At 41.0% G+C, this 17,374-nt stretch overlaps 1 protein-coding gene across 11 annotated transcripts in view; it reads left to right on the plus strand.

The window, feature by feature from the left end:
- Nucleotides 1-1,434: 1,434 nt before the first annotated feature.
- The window catches only part of rhbdf1b (rhomboid 5 homolog 1b (Drosophila)), a 42,041-nt gene continuing 26,101 nt past the window's right edge, over nucleotides 1,435-17,374 (plus strand). For 10 of the 11 annotated variants that reach the window (XM_080305203.1, XM_026179062.2, XM_080305208.1 and 7 more), the window contains exon 1: nucleotides 1,435-2,010. The gene's annotated coding sequence lies outside the window, so the exon portion shown is untranslated. Of the gene's footprint in view, nucleotides 2,011-8,072; nucleotides 8,323-17,374 lie in introns of those variants that run through there. The other variant, XM_080305204.1, reaches the window with a different exon arrangement.

Raw genomic sequence — 17,374 nt, forward strand, 5'->3', positions numbered from 1 at the left:
CTTCCTGTTAAATCCAGAATTGAATTCAAAACCCTGCTCCTCACATACAAGGTCTTAAATAATCAGGCCCCATCTTATCTTAATGACCTTGTAGTACCATATCACCCTATTAGAGCACTTCGCTCTCGCTCTGCAGGCCTACTTGTTGTTCCTAGAGTATTTAAAAGTAGAATGGGAGGGAGAGCCTTCAGTTTTCAGGCCCCTCTTCTGTGGAACCAGCTTCCAGTTTGGATTCGGGAGACAGACACTATCTCTACTTTTAAGATTAGGCTTAAAACTTTCCTTTTTACTAAAGCATATAGTTAGGGCTGGACCAGGTGACCCTGAATCCTCCCTTAGTTATGCTGCAATAGACATAGGCTGCAGGGGATTCCCATGATGCATTGAGTTTTTCCTTTCCAGTCACCTTTCTCACTCACTATGTATTAACAGACCTCTCTGCATTGAATCATATCTGTTATTAACCTCTGTCTCTCTTCCACAGCATGTCTCTTTTCTTATCTTCCTTCTCTCACCCCAACCGGTCGCAGCAGATGGCCGCCCCTCCCTGAGCCTGGTTCTGCCGGAGGTTTCTTCCTGTTAAAAGGGAGTTTTTCCTTCCCACTGTTGCCAAAGTGCTTGCTCATAGGGGGTCATATGATTGTTGGGTTTTTCTCTGTATCTATGAAGCGCCTTGAGGCGACTTATGTTGTGATTTGGCGCTATATAAATAAAATTGAATTGAATTGAATTATTATTCCTTGTAATGCTTTAAGGGCATTTCCTGATCATACACATACTTTTACTGCTGTGACATTTTTATAGGCTTTAAGAAATTGTAGGAGTTTTATATATCCTTCTCAATTAGTGTTCAAGGTGCTTTATAAAGGAATGTTGAGGAAAGTACTTTTTCATACATCACTTTGCTTCCAGATCCAAATTAGCAGAAATTTGGATTTCTGCTATATCGACCTTGCTCATGCTGTAACTGATGGAATGAGGGGTAGGACAGTGGCATGTTTGTTAGCACTGCTACCCTACAGCAAGAAGGTCCTGGGGTCAAATCCATTATCCTGCCTTTCTGTGTGGAGTTTGGCTCTTCTCTCCTGTGTCTGCATGGGTTCTCCGGCTTCCTCCTACAGTCCAAAAACATGCAGTTAGTGGGGTTAGGTTAACTGGTGATTCTAAACTGCCCATAAGTGTAAATAGTTATCTGTCTCCATGTGTTAGCCTGGTAACCTGTCCCAGAACCCTGCCTCTTGCCCTATGGCAACTAGGTTAAAATACTGCATATGACATTTACAGTGATTTCTGTATACTGTATTGGGATAAGGTCAAACTCATAGGAAAAGAAACAACAATACACTCTCAGATACTGTTTTATAATTTTTAGTTTTGGCTGACTGTGCTCACAATCTAAAAAGTTCAAGGAAAAATAAATGAAAGTAAATAGTGTTAAAGCAAACAACCTTTATTATTCAAGTAGGTAATTCTCACATAGATGTACAACTTTTAATTTAAACTGAAAAAAAAAACCCGGCTTAAATAACTGTGAGACCAGATGGTATTTCTAATCTTCCCTGGCCTAAAAACCTTACAATTACAACTATGTAGATTACTCTTAGCCTGTTTTATCGCCTAGCCTGTAGTTGCTCGTTATCGCCGATAGACGGCGCCCTCCAGTCGCCCTTAGGTCGGTCTGTCGGTCGGCGTCCATCCAGCGGTGGCGGCGGCAGCGGCAAAGTAGGCGGACCGGGTGAGAGACTACACATGAGCAGCTCAGTGGCTGACGGAGAATCCGGTGTACGCGCTATAGTACGGAGGCTTCAGCTGGCAGCTGTTTCACATTTTTATGGCACGTGAACACGGTACCGCCCTCACTAACATCTGGAGCTCGCGCTTAACAGGGAGACCACTCTTCCTTTTGGCCGCGTGATGAGGCAGGTAGAACTTATGTAGGGCAGTGAGCGTTTCACTGGCGGGGACCCCTCTGTGCTGTACTCGGCAGAAGGAACCGGCCTCATCTTGAAGGTAGGTGGGAATAACGTCGCCTGTCATAGCGGACATCGTCGCTGCTCAATGAATACACACCGTGTAGTATTTATAAGGCGGGAGCTGAGCTGTCAGCATCTCACTCGTGGTGCAGGTACGCTGTGTTTTAACTGCTTTGCAGCACACGGGCTCTCTGGGTGGGGTCTCCCGAGGCTCACACCAAACACCCATTGGTGGCACTGTGCGTTCATGCTTGTTGTGTGTGTGTGTGTACTAAGGGAGTTTAAGCCTTGTGAATTAAAACGCCACGCTGTTGTGTAGCAAATGTGTGTGACACATACCTTGGTCTGTCAAATGGGTGGAAGTCCAAGACATAAGGACCATTAGTGGGTCTAATGAGGTATGAAAGAGAGGAAGGGAAAGTCAGAATAAGGCAGACCTTGTTACCCACTGGCAAAATATCTCTGTATGTTGTCTACTCTTAAATGATATAGTAAGTCAAGGCAGGGTTGGATGATTCACACACACAAACAGACACACACGCTAGGGCACTTGCAGGTTTTTAAGACTGATGAATTGATTTCAGAGTGCTGCAGGCTCGTCTGTTGCTGAGATGAAGGGGACTGCTAGAGTTGCTGGCTGCGCAGGAATCCCACAGAGACAATTAAACCACTGACCCGTGTCATCAAGGATTTGTTTTGCCTTCCTGTTCGGAAACGTGGTAGGGAGCTGAATTTTTGGGCCAGATGGCAGGAGCATACACTTGCACACACACTTGTAAAGCGCGCGCGCACACACACACACACACACACACACACACACACACACACACACACACACATCACCTGGCGCAGCTGTAAAAAACTCCCTACTGAGGGACACAGCAGTTTTGGTCAGGGTTAAAACCTGCGATCTCAGTGATGACTTAATGGAGTGTGGCAAAAACAAATTCATTGCTCAGCTGTCACAAACACATGTTTCGTTAAGATTCTGTTCTTTCAGCTGTAACTGTGTTGTGTTGTATGTTAGTAGTACCTGATGTTACTAATAAGACAGGATGCAGGATGCTCTTTATTTAGGAGGGAAATGGATCTGGCAGTGAATTTGGACATACAATGAAGTATTTTATGAAAAATGTCTAGATTTATACCACTTCTAAACAAGTAAACCTGCTGTTTTCTATGATTTTCTGAACTGTTGATACAAGGCCGGCTGGATCGATGCTGCTGTGTTGTTTACACCAAACTCTGACACTACCATCCGAGTGCTGCAGCAGAAATCGTGACTTATCAGACCAACCAACGTTTTTTCAGGCATAACTTGCCCAATTATTAATAATAATAATAATAATAATGGATTGGATTTATATAGCGCTTTTCAAGGCACCCAAAGCACTTTACCACTATTCATTCACTCTCACATTCATACACTGGTGGAGGCAGCTACGGTTGTAGCCACAGCTGCCCTGGGGCAGACTGACAGAAGCGAGGCTGCCATATCGCACCATCAGCCCCTCTGGCCAACACCAGTAGGCAAGTAGGGTAAAGTGTCTTGCCCAGGGACACAACAACCAGGACAGAGAGCCCAGGGATCGAACCGGCGACCTTCCGGTTACAGATGCGATTCCCAACCCCCTGAGCCACGGTCGCCCACGTTATTGTGAATCTTATCCTCAGTTTTCCATTCTTAGCTGACAGGAGTGACATCTGGTGTGGTCTTCCGCTGCTGTAGCCCATCTACTTTAAGGTTCGCCATTTTGCGTGTTCAGAGATGCTCTTCTGCATGCCTCAGGTTAAAAGAGTGGTTATCTGACTTCCTGCTGTCTTCCTGTGAGCTCTGACCTCTGACATCAACAAGGCTGCTCACTGGATATTTTCACTTTTTCAGGCCATCATTGGTTCGATGGTTGTGCAGGAAAACCCCCGAAAGATCAGCAGTTTCTGAAATACTCAGACCGTCTGGCACTAAAGCCAACTAACTACCCTTCCTTCTCAATTCTGATGTTCAGTTTGAACTTCAGCTGGTCGTCTTGACCAAGTACGCCTTAATGCACTGAGATGGTGGCTTGTGATTGGCTGCTTGGATGTTTGAGTTGAACAGGCATACCAAAGAGAGTGGTTGGAGATTGTACATATCATTTGATCTTTAAAATATAATAATCAAAACAAACTAACATTTCTAAAGCGAAAAACATTCAATTTCTCACGTTAAAGGAAATATATGTGGGTGATTTTAAACTTTGCTTTAAATTGCTGTTATTACAGATCCTTTCATCACTCTACAACTCTGTTATAAATACACGTGGAAAAGCAGCTCATGGTGTCATAAATCACCTCTGCTGTGAAGTCCTGATTATGATGGTGGCCCTAAATTAGAACTGAAAGCGCCTAATATAACCTGATGACAAAAGTACGACAGCACACATGCACCCACAGCGCTAAACAGGAAGCCAACAGCATAACCTAGATGTAAAACGGTAGGCATCTGTAAAGCATGAAGACATTTCGCAGGTGTGTCTTTGTCTCTTGCCTGGGCGCACTGAGGTTGCCGCATCGAGCTTGTTTGAACAAGTTAGACATAAAAGCGACGGTGACAATAGCAGGTTTATTTCTGGGCCGCTGCTCTCACAAGTGAAATGCACCTTCATGTTTATACTGAGCCCTCTCCGCTGGGTGCACCAGGGTGGAAAACTGCGTTGGTTTTACAGGAGCCCTCAAGCATTTTCTACAACTCATTTTTCATGGCAGCTTGCCCAGGAGTGGATCATCTCTAGTGCCTACAAGCCATACTCTACATTTTTCATGTGATTTATGCAACTACTTGTTATCGGGCAACTAGTTCATTCATGTAGGATATGTCGGTAAATAGGTTTGCGCAAATTTGAATGGGAGGTGTCGTGGTTCCTTTGGTCGTCCGTTTTTTAAAAGGCATTTTTTCTAAAGGCGTGTTTTTACAAAAGGAGGTCAAATTGATCAAATAACTGCAAAAGAAGCAACATTCTCCCCAGCCTTAGTGGCAATTTCAGTTTAGAAGTATTTAAACAATGGTATACTGATGCTAAACTGACTCAGTGAAAGTGTAATCTTTGATGACTCCTAAACATCTCAAGAAACCCTCCAACTAAATGGTTGTGTTGGCGATTTGTGCCTGTCATTTCAGCTGGCTGCTGCAGGCATCCCTGGCCAGTCTGCAGTCTAAGTGGCAGACACACACAAACTCTTGACTTCTGATCAACAGTGGAGTTCTGGCTGATGGGGACCCACACCCAGTTTCACACCTTGGCTCAGGCGATTAGAGGATCATCAGGGGGTCCTTTTGTCCCTCTGTGGGGGGTTACTCCCACTAGGTTTATATCTGGGACTCTCCACCATTTGACCTTAGAACTGAAGAAGCTTCTCGGATGAGAGGTGAAACGTCTTCAAGCAACTTAAAGAAGTCCAGACGCTTTTCTTTGCAAGCTCCTTTGACAGTGGAGTTCAAGCTTTGTCTTGGCTGCTTTTATGTTTTGCTTTCACTTGTGGTTTGGTTAGGGTTTGGCACAAAACCTATTTGGTTATAGTTCAGGAAAACCCCCAGTTTGGGTTAACTACATGCAGTTTTTTCCACACAACATAAAAAAGAAAAAGCTGAGAAAAAGCAAAATATCAACAAAAATTGAATCAATACGTTTTTGAGTTTTGGCAGCTTGAATTTTCTTGTTCATCTACTTAAAATATTCCCGTGAGGTTAATCCATTCTTGTTTTTCCAGACTTATGATTGGCAGTGGGAGTGCACTAGGCTTTGACCTTTGGGTTTGTGTTTGCTCCTAGTTGCTGACAATATATGATGCAGTATTGTCACAATGCCTCACTCACGATACAATATTATTGAGATTTTTAACATTTTGCAATATGCTGAGTTTTGGAATATCTGTTCCATCTAGTGATTCATCCATTTTCTTCTACTCTCCAATTCAGAGTATCGTAGGGCTGGAGCCTATCCCAGCTGTCTGTTTTATCCAATGAGATAAAGTTATGTCACATCTGTTATTTTTTTTCTCCAAAATGAGGTGATTAAGTATTCCAACACTGTCACTAAAACCTGACGTAAATGTTGCCACATGCTGGAGTCAGTGTGTTATCAGATATCTGCAATTGAATAAGGTCAAGTTTGGTAGTTACATGCAGTCTGTTTCTGATAATACAGTAATTAACTGGGATAAACTGTCAAAAATCGCACATCTGTTGCTGTTTACGTAGACAGACATTCACATTTTCACACAGCAAACTTCCCGTTCTACAGGAATATAACCAGAATACAACCAGCTGGCCGGCTGTTGCAAATTTTATGTTTCTAATACTAGCTTTTTAACATTAAATTTTATTGTTAAGCCCATCAGTATAGTGCAATTATGTGAACAAGAAAGTTCAAGTTGTCAGAACTCTTGTCTAAATGTGTGTATATTTGTAAAATCAACAAAAACTATCACGAGTTGAGAAAACTCAAAAAGCTTTTGAATCGTACTGTCACAATATTTAGATTTTTTAAATAGTTAAGCTTTCTCAGCTTTGCACATAGAATCACAAGTGCACTCTGCAGTGCTTTTTAGATATTCTTTATCCAATCACAATTGTTGTACTAATATTGAATATTGTGTCATCCCCTGACTCTTATTTTGAAAGTTGAGTTGCTGCTAACCAGCTTCTCCGTGCCTTTTCTGTCATTTTTGACTTGGCTGCTGTTGTGGTAGTTCTTCATATTGTTCAGCTGCTTCTCCAGAAGCTCTTTTGTGTTGATGCAGTATCTTTACTCCACTGTCATGGAGATCAGCTAACAGATGGAAGGCCCTTTTAGGGAGAACCTTGAGTGTGTGCTGCTACGTCAGGCTCATGTTAGCTGCAGAGCAGAACAAGGTTTACTTTAAAAAGGTAGACTTAAAGTCTCCTCTCTCTGTGCCGGGGCAGCTGACGATCTCTGTTATTCTTGTGCACTTCCGTTTGTGTGCCTGCACGTGCACATGCAATTGCATACTGGCACTAACACTTGCCTCCATTGCCTTTCCTGCCCTTCCAGGATGCTGTTACATCTAAAAATGACAACAGCACAGCACATGATTTACATGCACGTGTACCACACAAATTACCTATGTGTTTTTCTGGAAGAGGAAAGTCTGAGGCATCAGCAGATTAGCTCAAATTCTGTAGTGAAGCCAGGTAAAAGGTGTGAATCCTCTAGCCATCTTTAACAAGTCCAACATGAGTTAACCCATACTTTTGGGTAGATAGTGTACACAGAGGAGTTGTCTGATTGTTTGGTAACTGTCTGGTGCTGGCTGCATAAAAAAGTTTGTTTTTACAGTCAGAGTGTGCAGAGGGGCAGCAGACCGCGGCTGCCTTTCATGGCTGGAAACAAATTCAGACCTTCAGCTGCAGCATGAATGATTAACAGTACGATGACATGACTTTCCTAAATGTGCACTAACAGGTAATGGTTAAATAGTTGAGTATGTGCAGCTTGTTTTACCCTGCATCCACCCCCCACCCCCCAAGAAACAAATGATCAAGATTTGAGCTGATCTGCACAGATCTGGACGGGGATTTCTCTAATCCGCTCTCTCCATTATTGTGTCTCTTCCTCTTTTTTCTTTTTTTCCTGTCACTACATGGTGCTTGCGCTTTCATTTTTTTTCCTCAGATAAGATCAGACAGGTGCTTTCAGTGCACCATGCAAGTAGTGACAGATAATAAAAAAAAAGGTGTTCACATTCATATGTGTGTTATTTTTATTTACTGTAAGCAATAAATAGAGAGAAACCTCTGCACTCTGACATAAGTATGCATTTTTAGTTTGATTTTAATATTCTCTAAAGTTTCCTCGATCGTTCAAGTCTCGCGTAAAAATAAAAATCAGACTCCATAAATTCGATGAAGTACCGTGCGACAGACTGTTGTGGGTTCACTTATTTATACAGTGTAAGTGCGGACATGCAGGTCACGGAACAGTCATGAGTGGATCAGTGTGATAAGTGTGTGATGGGGTGATGACCGATGGGCAGATGTGCAGTCTTGCAGTTACTGTGAAACATTTGTTTCAGGATGAGTTGGGTAGGAGCTGCATGAACAGATTTCCCGAGTGTATGTTGAGTCTTTGAAGAGTAGACTTGCAGTGGGTGTGCAGTGATACTGGAGGGACAATACCTTACTTCAATATTAAAAGTGAAAGAGATGGCGCTCCAAGTATCCTGAATCAAATTTTTAGGAGAGTTCTGGAATGACAAAGGCTGCGGTTGCCTCGCCTCTGCCTCCAAAGAAGCAATAAACAGACAAACAGGGAAGGACGTGAGGCACATGTGCTTGTTAGCATAAATGCAGGTAAGTCTACTTATTGTTTTTCTTGGCTTACTAAATCTAAAATCTGAATTACCACGGCATTTGCTCAAGAGTTCTGGAATGCACCAGGGGTGTTGTTCATGTCAACACTATGGAACAAGCTTTGTTTTTTTCCCAGTAATAATCCTTTGTAATTCTACTCAAGCAGTTTTATTGGAAAAGTTAAGACTTTCTCTCCATTCATTTAGATAATAATTGCTCAGAGGTGCTACCAGAATGGTTGCCTAATGGTGAGACTTGCTTCTACATGGATTAAAATGAACAGCTAGCAGTGTACCCACTATGGAGGTCTTTCAGTTGGTACCAAAATTAAACCTGTGTTCTTTGTAATGGCCAGCTGGGAAAATATAGTATTACAATATTAATCTTACCTAGTTATCCAGAATTCTTAGGCAGTATTAGTATTCCTAGCATGTTTCAGCTGTGTATCCAGTGTATTTTACTATTTAATCCTAACTTTAAGACAAATATTTTATCTGTTTATCCATCATTGTTGGCTAATTATTGCTCCACAGCTACTGCACTCTAACTGGAGACATACTTGCTAAATGACTTGTTGCAGGTGGTAATATCATAAAGCGTAGAGGATTGCTGGAACATCAAATCACTCCGGCCTCTTTGTGACTTTGGCGAGAATACTTTCACTCAGCATGAAAAGAAAATCAGTGAGAAAAGATCATCTTTATCTCGAAATTTAAAAAATAAAAGTCCGGATGAATAGAAAGCTGCCTGTCAAAAAAGAATTTTAATCTGGCCATTATGTGGCCTCCAAACACTTCTTCAGTGTCTGTTTGATGACAATGCTTTCCCCCGGCCAGACTGCTTTATGAAAATCCTGAATAACTCCTCTGTGTTTCTTTGAAACCACAATTATGACCACCATTTTTCCTTCATATTCTTTTCAGAGCCAATTCTCTATCCCCCTCGGTATCTTACTCTAATGTGGCATCTGTGGGCAATTACCATTAACTTTTCATACAAGGCCAGCCAACAGAGGAAGCTGTTGTATTGGCGCTCACAGCATGGATTTGCTGGCAACGTAGAGAGACGGCAGGAAGGAGGAATAGTAGGAGGGTTAGACGGCTGCTGAGGAGGCCTATTCATGTCTCCAGGCGAGCCCACACTTGACTAGACACTTATTGTAGTGGTGACCTTCCTGTCACCATGCAGCTAACACAAAACAGCTTCATATGAGGCGCATGTGCTGTTTGTCCCCTTCCCTGCGAGTCAACCCTTCCCTTGGTCTCGTTTTTAGTCGTTATTAATATTTCTTTTCCTAGTTATTACATTCTCTCAATGCCCCAGTGTTTGGCTGGTTTAAAGCCCCTTTTAACAGTTATTGTATTATATTATTATTTAATTAATTAGTAACTTATTTATCGCAAGTGTGACAGTATTAGCCAGTTAAGGTCACTGACTTACAGTATATGAGTGTTCTTCTAAAGTCCTTTTGGCTTGAGTTCAAGGGTTCATTTGTTTTAGACAGATTTTGCTGTTCGATTAGTCTGCACCTGTGCAAGGCTCAGACTGGCCATCAACACCACATTTAAAGAAACATTTAAATTGTTATCTTGATGTGAGTGTTTGCAATCAATGGTGGTAAAAATTTATTGTGGAAATTCGTTTTTTCTTCCCTGAGCAGTCATTTTTTAATGCTTTGTTTAGTTTGTTACATGAAAATAGTGATTAGTTACTAATTACTAATTACTTCTCCAAGAAAAAAATCTTGTTACTTCACTGGTTAGCGGCAGGTTACTTAGTTACTTTTTAAAAACTTAAAACACAACCTGAATAAAGCACCAAACCTTTCAGCCCAATTCTATTTTTTCTGCATAATCCATCATGTAAAATTGAATGAAATGAAAAAAAAATCTCTTTTTAAAACTTGTTTTATTTGTTTTAATCTTTTAACTTCATGCACATTGCATCAAGCAAAGATTATATTATATGCGACTGGCTTGACCTGGAAGAAATTTGTTTAACATTTAAACCTATTGTCTACATATTCCAGCATATGAAATAAAATGTTTTGTGTCTTTCAAATAGATGAAAAACAAATAAAATCAAAGATTCAGCAGCACTAAGTCCTGTTGCCCTTAAGTCTATTTTCAGCTGTTGAGCTGGAGTGGAGCCAGTGGGGGTTTGCCCGGTGCCGGGGGTTTCTCTATGAATCTCACATTCCCGTGGCAGCGTGCTAGGTGCTTGCTCAGATTTGAAGTTTAATTTTTCGCTTTAGGAAGAAGTTTTCCTCCCACGCAGATTGTACAGCAGATGCTAATGTTTTTATCACTTTTTAACCAATCAAACTCAAAGTAATGTCAGTACCTCCAAGCTTTAAACGCTGCACGGTCGTACTCTCTCCCGCACTCCATATTATCTATTGTTGATCACACGCCACAGACGTCGCATGTGTCATGAGACACTCTCACAAAATCACAGTTTAGTAAAGCAGTAACGCAGTGTGCTTACGGGAAAGTAACAGTAATCTAATTACTTTTTTTGCAATAGTAATCCCTTACTTTACTCATTACTTGAAAAAGTAAACGGATTACAGTAACGCGTTACTTGTAATGCGTTACTTCCCATCTCTGGTTATGTATAACTCTTATCTTTGCCTTTGACATTAAATGAGGGTTAAATCTTGTGTTTTCTGGCTATTTCAGCTAGAACGCAGTGCTCTAACCCAGGTTAACCATTAGACTCAGAGTTATTTGGCGTAAGTCAGTCTTTGGTTTTACATGAATTCCCCTTGCCCGCCCCAGAAGAGCATGGTGATTGGTCGGCTAGTCCTGTTTTTAGCTGAAAGGGAAGTCCTAAAAGCGCCCAGAATCAACCTTATAAAGTGCTCCTTTTATTTATTATTGAGGATCTAATGATCACTGATTCTAAGATGCCATGAAACATAAAACCCATCGTCAGTCTCAGTCTGCTCTCCCGGGGCTGTTACTGTGTAGTCTCTTTCACTCTGTTTTGGCTTCTGTCTCTCTTACCCTCTGTCACTGACTTTTTGTTCAGTATTTTCTTCCCTTCTTTTTGTCTCTTCTTCCCTCACGTTCAGTCTGGTGTTGCCACCTTATAACAGACCAGGATGGTAGGCGGGGGAACCAGTCTTCCGTTCTTGCTGGCAAAACTCTGCACCATCATCTCAAGTCCCATACCAGGCACAGGGGCTGTAAACTGCTGCGCTCTCTCCAGCTGCATTTTTGGCAGCGATATATGCTATGAAGCTATGAGGTGTTGGAACATTTAAAGTGATGAATGGCAATGCTGCAGGCTAATTCTTACAGAGAGGTTTTCCATCGAGTCTTTTGTGTTGAATTATCTGCAGTTGCCAATAATTACCTACTGTTTAAACTAATAATGATACCATCAATTAATCCGAAAAGATTATACGTAAAACTATAAAAGATGGATTCAGTGCTTTGAGCGAAATGAAGAGAAGTGCTTTTAGCCTTTAAGCTTGCAATGTTTTTGATAGCCACCAGGGGGACGATAGCTGTGGTTACAAGTCTGTGGAAAGTTTACAGGACAAGTGGGCCTCGGACTTGAGACTGACGAGTCAAATGCCGACTGATGTGTTGTCTGACAGTGTGATCCATATCCGCTTGTCACATCCAGTTTCAGTACACAAAGATGGCGATTGCCACACGAATGCTTCATTTGCTTAATGTGTAAATAACGTCCTAATAGTGCAGTGTAATTCAAAGCTTGATCGTATCTGCATTGCTCAGGAAATTCAGTTACAGGCTTCTCAATGCTCTGACAAGATGAACATGTGAAGGATTTCATGCACCGAAACGAAACTCTGTAACTAAAAGGCAGAAACAGGTAAACGGATGCAGATGTTTGGCATAGCAGACAGACAGACGTGTACATGGATGCATACACATACACAACAAACAGCTTGTTTATGTTGTTTGGACATGCAGATGACTGTTTTCATTTCAGAGGGATATTTTGTGTGTTCTGTGTCCATCTCCTCTCCACACAGTATCACACTGTTTGTTCTCTGCTTTGCACTGGATTTCCTTTGGGTTTTTTATGCTCTTTGACTTGGTGCAGCATGTCTTTTTTTTTTTTCTTACCCATCTTTCATCTTCTCCCAACATGACATAAAAACCATTTTCTCTCCATCTGTTTTTCTGTTTTTCCTCTCCTCTCTGCCTTGATGCATTCCAGGTCATCTCAAGTCAAGAGGCAGCGTGAGGTCGCGTCCCATTATCACGTTATAACGTCCTTGGAGAACTTTTCCCAGCCTTAATGAATGCATCCTTGCAACTTTTGCCACTTTTTTTTACTGGCATCACTGTCACAGTTTGATGTGTTATGAACTGTTTGCTTCCCAGCAATGGTTACCTTGAGGTTCGACGCGATCGCTAGCTCTGCACAGATAAAAAGGCTTGTCTTCCTATGCAGACTGCTTCATCAGAATTGTGTGGGTGTGAATTAAAGTGCAGCGGGTCGGATTTTGAATGCACGCACGTCTTTCCTGCTTGTCAGTCTGAAACTGCTTCCCCACGGGCCACGTGTCAATCTACAGTGTGGAAACACTTGATGCCGTTAGTCTGTGCCAATCCTTTAATCTCTTAATGACATTCATAGGAGACATTTTTTTTCCTTTGTGAAACACATCTGAGACTTTTGGATTATGCAAAACTAAGAGTGCAGGAAGTGTAGGTGTCGATTTTTTACTTCCCGCTTCTGCCCCAATTAAATCCATCCTGCTTCGATAGCTCACTAGTTGAGAGACATGATTGTACTAAGAGGCAGATTTGACCTCTGACCTGCTCTCATTGTTTGGGCTTCTGTTTATCTTTGTATAGCTAAGCAGCTTTTTTATGCCGTTGCCCTCTGCATTAAGGCAAAAGGACATTCTAGCAATTCTGCCAAGCATATTTGTAAGCAGATAAACTTTGCATTTAGATTTTAGAGTGTATAAATTATTAGAAAGTAATGATAAAATCTGGTTCTTGGAGTAAAAGGGAACATTTCTCTGCTTGCCTACAGGAGACTCATGGGTTACTCTCCATATATGTAAGTTTTTTTCCTTACAGCATAAAAGGCTTTTGTTGCAAACTGGTGGTCTGTAAATAAAACTGAATAAAAAGTGTCTTTTTTTTTAGCCTTTACTGGGTGATAGTACCTCTAACCCATTGTTAAGGGAGAGCAATAAAGCTTTACTAGAGATAATAAAACTTGCCCCTATTACATTTATTAATATGTGTCAAACCACAATATCAAATTGAATTTTTTAAAGATTTCGCATCTCTTGTAGTCAATATTATTCCCTGTCAGCTTTTCAGTTTCACAAGAATAAAAATCTGCTTTTTAGTAACACATTCCTTGGAAAAGTTGATCATCGTATATCTAGTCTGATGTTGATCGGTCACGGTTCTCACACTTATCATACTGCAGCTGACAAATTAGAGTAGAAGTAGGCTGCAAGGTACTTTCCAGGAATGTGAGGCATTTCCTAGCCTACAGTGTAGCTGTGAAAGGCAGACAGGATGAACACGGCACATTTCTGTTTATTTTAATTCTGCTTCTGATTGTACCAGTGTCCTCAAGGCAAAGTTTCAAAAGTTTATAAAATCAATTGACATTTTATTCTTTTTTGTGACATTTGAAACATCAAACTGCTGTAAACAAGCGATTCTGTCAATAAGAAGCCTTGCAGCTTCATTTAATAATTCAAAATTGTTTTGCAAAGTGTGCAACCAGATCACGTTTGACTAAAGCAGTTTTATGGCACAGAGGGAGGTTGCTTATAGAGGAAGGTGAGGGCTGTGGTTTTCTTCTAAAATAGATGAGGAGCTCTTGAGAGTTTTTGTCATGGCAGATGGTGCAAAGATTCAAAAGCAGATGGAAAAATTGCTTGAAAAACGTTCATCTTCTGTGAATGAGAAAACCAAGCATCACTAAGGAATGGGATGCAAGGTGTCAAAGACGTCTTTGTGACAGGTTTAGACTACAGTGTGGTCTTAATCAGCCTGTCTCTTTTATAAATTATTCCAGTGTGTTGTGTTTGACAGTGGGATGTGTTTATGTACACACATACAGTAGCCTTAAGTAGCAGCGTCACTTGTGTGTGGGTTTCTTTTTGGTGGTTTTGTGTGTGTGTGTCTAAGTGGGTGGGATATGTTCCCGCACCCCTGTGCGCTGATCTGCACAGCGGCTGATTAACTAATGAATTGCTCACTGTCGTGTAATCTTCGGTAAGAAGATAAAAGACAGACGCCGCAGGACAATCAAAGCAGTGTTTAGACAGATGGTTTGAACTCATTAAGACCCCCCACTGTGAGTCTGTCAGCGCGTTTTGCAGCACAATCAAACTTGTAAGTGAACAATCTACAGATTGATGTTAAACAGGCAATCAGTGGTGGGCTTTCTTGTAAGAATGCATAGAAACTTACCGATTTACCAGTCTGTTAGCTTTTTACCAATCTATTAGTATTGGAATTTATATTGGCCAATGAATGAACATTTAAAAGATAGACATCGGAGGGATACTGTAAATAAGTAAACAAATAACTACATATGACAAATGTTAGGAAATCTGTTTATGTTTCATGTATCTGAAAGAAAAAAGATATGTTGGCCGATATATCGGGAATCTTTTTTTTTAAATCACCAAATAATGGTATGAATATCAGTCGACATCCTCACTTTCCTTCCTGTGTCTGGGACATAGAATTTTATAATTGATAAATAGCTGAATTCATCTGATCGTGAGTCCAGATAATTCAGTTCAGTGCAGCTGAATACTCTGAACACTGATGTCTCTGAGGAGCTGCTTTACAGTCTTGTTCTGTTTTACAATGTTTTTATTTTGTCAAATTTGAGTCTCATTTATTTGGGTTGAGCCTAATTATAACTAACCTGGGCAAAATCATTTTGTCATCCAGCGCATTTAATAAGCAGGCTGCAGAAAGAAAAAGCAAAAATAGTATCAACGAGAGGAGGTGGCTGCTTGGATTATGGCACAAAGACTGATGGTAATATAAACTGTTATGTTCATATTATTCGTTTATTTGTTCTTTTTCAAACATATTGCATGTTTCGGATATGCAGCTGAGAACACGATTTAGCAATGAGTCCAACTTAGACTTCTGTGGTGAATAATCTTTTCTGGCCAGCGTTCGGCCTCAGAGTGGCTGCCAAAATGTTAAATAAGGCTGCGTCTTATAACCAGGAGTTGGGGTATAGACACAAAAGTTAAAGTCTCCTCTTAATAATGTCTAAAGATCTAAATTACTTTTATACATGTTATTGCAAATCTTTTATTCAGCACAGTACTTTTATGTTTTTACAGTAAGAAACCCTCTAAAAGAAGCATTTAATGCTGCCAAATTTAGAAAGTCAGGAAGTCCAAAAGTCAACATACAATTTTAATTAATGTTTTTGGCAAGGAAAGACGTGACTGCTCTTCTCTTTTATTTGTCATTCATCATTTCTTGTTTTTACTTACTGACATGACCGAAATTCTGTTTCTGTAGCGGCAGATGTTTAATCATTTATTAGTGTTTGTTTAGAGGTAGTAGCAGATTAGAGAAACACACGCATGCACTCATCATCCAAACTCTGCAAACAGAAAGGAAATGACCTACTGTGTTATGACTAACATCTGGCACAGATGAGAGCCCAGAGCAAATGTAGTCCCTTTGTAGGGGGTTGGGATTGAGGGTAGGATGATAGAAGCACGCAAGATAATTCAATGCAATTCAATTTTCATGCATTGTTACATAACCATAACAAATAATTAAAAGAACTGAGATGCACAGTTGTGGGAAGTCTCTGGGAGAAGGGTTTTTGTGTGCAAAAGGATCTGTAGGAACAGATGAATGCAATGAAATGGCAGTAAATCAGAAAAGCGCTGCCCTGCGAAGAAAAACTACTTTAACACTGAAGTTGAAATGGGCCCAGTGGTGCTGTTTGGCAGGTTGTAGTGCCTATTAGAACAGAGCAGTGCCAATGTAATAAAGTTCAAACCCTCCTGGGCTGTCTGAGTTTTAATCTTATGCTGAGTCCAAGCCAGTCAACTTGGAACTGCACTGATAATTGCCAGTTTTATAACACATTCTTGCTGGAGAGCAAAGGAAACACCAGGGCTCTTTACTAAATATACCATATATCCTTCAAATGAAAATAAACATATGACCTGAAATTTAACAGTTGTCTGGCATTATTATTAGAAAGAACTGCAGAAATAAAATCCAAGTAACAACTTCACTAACACTCAGTGGATACAGTAGTAGGTACAGCTTGCTTTTGCCCTCAGATCTGCCTTAATCCTTCGTGGCATCCATCAGTGATTTTGGTCCATATTGACATGATAACATCACACGGTTGCTGCAGATTTGCTGGCTGCACACTCAGGTTATGAATCTCCCATTACACCACATACCAGAAGTGCTCTGTTGGATTTAGAGCTGGTGACTGTGGAGGCTGTTTAGGTACGGTGAACTCATCGTTATGTTCAAGAAACCAGTTTGAGTTGATTTGAGGAATGTGACATACTATGTGATCTTGATGGATACCATGTGGTCATAAAGGGATGAGCATGGTCAGCAACAATACTCTGGTAGGCTGTGATGTTTAAATGGTGCTCAGTTGGTACTAAGGGGCCCAGCATTTGCCAAAAACATATCTCTTACACCATTACATCACCACCCTGAAGCAAGCTAGAAGGCAGGATGGATCCATGTCCTCATGTTGTTCACGCCAAATCCTTGACCCACCATCAGAATATTGCAGCAGGAATCAAGACACATCAAACCAGGCAATGCTTTTACAATCTTGTCCAACTGGTAGCAGTTGGTGAGCTGGTACAAACTGTAGCCTCAGTTTCCTGTCCTTAGCTGACAGGTACGCAGTGTGGTCTTCTGCTGCTGTAGCCCATTTGCTTCAAGTTCAGAATACTGTGCATTCAAAGATGCTCTTCTGCACATCTTGGTTTGTAACGAACTGTTATTTGAGTTGCTATTGCTTTGCTATCAAAGGCAACAGTAATGCAAAAGATTAGTCTGGGCAATCT

Source organism: Astatotilapia calliptera, chromosome 8 (genome assembly GCF_964374335.1).
Source record: "Astatotilapia calliptera chromosome 8, fAstCal68.1, whole genome shotgun sequence".
Lineage (NCBI taxonomy): Eukaryota > Metazoa > Chordata > Actinopteri > Cichliformes > Cichlidae > Astatotilapia > Astatotilapia calliptera.